Source organism: Elaeis guineensis, chromosome 14 (assembly GCF_000442705.2).
Source record: "Elaeis guineensis isolate ETL-2024a chromosome 14, EG11, whole genome shotgun sequence".
Lineage (NCBI taxonomy): Eukaryota > Viridiplantae > Streptophyta > Magnoliopsida > Arecales > Arecaceae > Elaeis > Elaeis guineensis.
Window position 1 is genome coordinate 2888224 of NC_026006.2, and position 3498 is coordinate 2891721.

The 3498-nt window shown below is 37.1% G+C and overlaps 1 non-coding gene across 1 annotated transcript; it reads right to left on the bottom strand.

Annotated features, from left to right (window-relative positions):
* Nucleotides 1-3013: 3013 nt before the first annotated feature.
* Nucleotides 3014-3119, bottom strand: LOC140853911 (small nucleolar RNA R71). The gene has a single exon (XR_012137053.1). It is a non-coding gene; the product is annotated as a small nucleolar RNA R71 (small nucleolar RNA).
* Between the last annotated feature and the right edge of the window lie 379 nt (nucleotides 3120-3498).

The following is a 3498-nucleotide window of genomic DNA, read 5'->3' on the forward strand; positions in this document are numbered from 1 at the left end:
AAGGTTGATAGATCCCATCTTGATGCAATCTGGTTCCTACAATGAATATACTACAGCCAACATACACCTCAGGATTTTGAATGACTAGGAGACCAAGTTATGGTGTAGCCAAACTATAGCACACTCAAGGTGAACTGTTGATGTACCTCAGGTGAAAGAACTAGACACACAGCTGCAGCATCGAGCCAGTCATTGACGAAAAGGTAGACTTCCTTATGACTGCTCGAGGTAGTCATACTCAATACTCTCATTTTCAATGAATATCTGTACTCTCACTTCGATGTCTCTACATCATAGACTCAAAACACATCTATCTTAAGGAAGTGATCGTACACCAATCTTTCGGATCGATCACCATCCTCGTGATGATCCTATGGTCAGGAGCTATTTATGAGTTAGTTATGTAAATTCATACCTTAAATTTTCAACTCTTGAAAATATGAATTAACATTCTGATAAACACTTAATTTAAGTCATTTAAAGTAAAAAATTATAGTTAATTTATTTTATTTATTAAGAATTTGATGCTTCTTTTCATGTTTTATAGGAAAGATGATCGTCGATACAAAGAGTCCGATTCATAGATCAAAAAGACTCAAGTTTGAAGAAAATTAGACTTAAAATAAAATTAAAATAAAAGAAGGATGCATACGGTATTATAGAGAATGAAGATACTATGCAAGGAACCCAAAAGGATATAGATGCCATTTTAAAGAAACAAAAATTTCTTTTTGTAATTTTTGTAATTTGGTAACAGCTAATTGAATGCGTGGGCGCACGGATGAGCGTGTGGGCGTGTGGGTGCGTGGGCGCGCGGGTGAGTGCACGGGCGAGCGACAGCGTGGCAGTGCGGGTGCAGGTGCGGCATCGCGGCAGCGGACGCGGACGCGGGTTCGCGAGGAGTTTGGCAAGGAGGACACAGTGGCGAACAGATTGAGAGATTTAAAGGAAAAAAATAATATTTGGAAATATTTCAAGAGGAAGAAGTTGTATTTTCTTTATCTGCTCGTGATCTTTCCATCTCATCCATCCATCTTTTAGTCTTTGTATTTTCTTTAGTCCCACATCGAAAAACCATGTAAAACTCCTCCCTCCTAACACCTATAAAAAGGCTTTTGTACTCCCATTGGAGGGGGAGCCCAGAAATTCTTCTAGAGCCTTGCATAGAGGAATAGAAAGGGACTACTTTATGAGCAGCTAGGCTAGCAGTCTCGGGAGTGGAGAAAAAATTTTGTAACGACACAGAGATGGTTTATTGTTCTAAAACTTTCTTGTATTTCTTTATATGCAATAAAGATTATATTTTTTATTTAAATCATCATGAGTTCTTTATTTTCCCTCTTTCATATGCTTTTATTTATGCTTTCTTGTTAGATTAATATTAGGAACAACTTTTACTTTTCGAAGACGTGCCGTGATCTACGGATACGGAGCGTGTCGAGGGAAGAAGAGTTGTTTACCTAGTACTTTTTGGAGACGCGTCGTGATCTACGGATACGGGGCGTGCCGAGGGAAGATAGGTATTTTTCCTAAGATTAATCGCATCTATTTAATTAAAAAAGAGATACAACTCTGCTAGTGCAAATTAATTCAAAACTTTCGAGCTCTTTATTTTCTAAGTACATAAATTTTAAGATAATTTATTTTCTAAATCAAAACAACACTTCTTTCTTTTATTTTGTAATCTCAACTTAGCCCAAGATCCTTGAGGATACGATCTTGATTTATCCTACCTACGTAGTGAGTAGAGTTATTTTTGGTGCTATCAATAACTACGCATCAAATTTTGGCACCGTTGCCGGAGACCTTGGTACGGTTGAATTAAAAAAAAAAAAATCACTGACATTTCATAACACTTAACTAAAATAGCGTAACCTCAAATATAAAAATTTCTAACTTGATTGGACACCTTGTTTCTTTGCATCTCATCTCCATAATTAATCTTAAGGGCAATAACCCATTAATCAGATAAGGTGGGGATTTGATCACCCTTCCTTGGCCCACAAATCACTCCCTTGCATTTGCATAACCTAGACCTTAATCTAAAATTAATTAGATATTGACCCCTAAGGATTTCGAGCTCAATAGGATAAGAAAGCTCTAGAGTTTAATCGAGTGCGGATTGGTTAATTACTTGGTGTCTAAGGCAAGTGGTTAAAGAAAGTGATTTTCAATTGGTTCCATTGACTGACCTGGCCAACTCAGTTGGTGTCTAAGGAAAGCAACGAGCAGGAAACCTCCCACATCTTACGCTTACCTGACCGAGTCAGTTAGTCAGTCTTGAGCTTGGAGTGCTCAAAGGCGGTCTTGGAAGTTAGGAGCTGTCTAGATCTAAGTTAACCTTAGGATAGAGAGTCTATGCTTGTTTAAGTTGATTGCAATTAACATCTAAACATTAACTAATTTCTTCCTTTTCATAGATTTAAGATTCTTAGGTTCTTCTCTTTAGATTTTCTTCATTCTTTTCTCACTTTATTATAAAAATATATATAAAAACTAAAATTTTTTGTGTTTGCTCTAAAGTATAATTGTAAGGTATATGCTTGGTCGTAGATTGTTACGACCAGAAATCCAACCTTTTGATCCAGAAATAGAAAGAACCTTTAGAGCCAACAGACGTAAAAATATGGACCGAAATCAGGAGAATGATCCACCCAAGCAATTGAAGGAGTACTTTACTCCTTCCACATATACCTACTCTCCTTGTATTCAAGTGCCCCCTGTGGAGGCCACTCAATATGAAATTAAGTCCAGTATAATCCAAATGTTACCTTCATTTTATGGACTTAGTAATGAGGACCCTTATAAATATCTTGAAGAATTTCTTGAGATATGCTCAACTGTCAAAATTCACAACTTCTCCGATGATGCTCTTAGGTTAAAATTATTCCCTTTCTCACTTAAGGACAAAGCCATATACTAGCTACATACTTTGGATTCCATGACTATATCAACCTGGGACCAGCTGCAAGGAGAGTTTCTCAAGAAATATTTTTCCATAGGAAAAACTAATCAAATAAGGAAAGCCATAACTAGTTTTTCCCAATTAGATGGAGAAATGTTTCATGAAACATGGGAGAGATTAAAGGACCTTATTAGAAAATATCCCCACCATGCTGTACCCAAGTGGCAGTTAATCCAATATTTTTATGATGGGCTCTCTGAAAGACATCGACAAATGGTCGATGCATCATGCGGTGGGACATTCATGCTGAAAAGTGAGGATGAGGCATGGCAACTGTTTGAAATTTTAAGTAAAAATTCATTACATCATATGTCTGCCTCTATTAGAGATAAACCCATGTTAAACCCAAAGAGAGGTGGAATATATGAAGTAGGAAATGCCATAGATATCCATCATAAGGTAGATGAACTGTCCCAAAAATTAGATCATCTTCTAAATACTGGACAATCCCCGATTCCACCTAACCCAATCCAAGAAGTTTGTGCATTGTGTGCAAGTCCGAACCATTTTGTTAGTGAATGCCCAGCTGCACC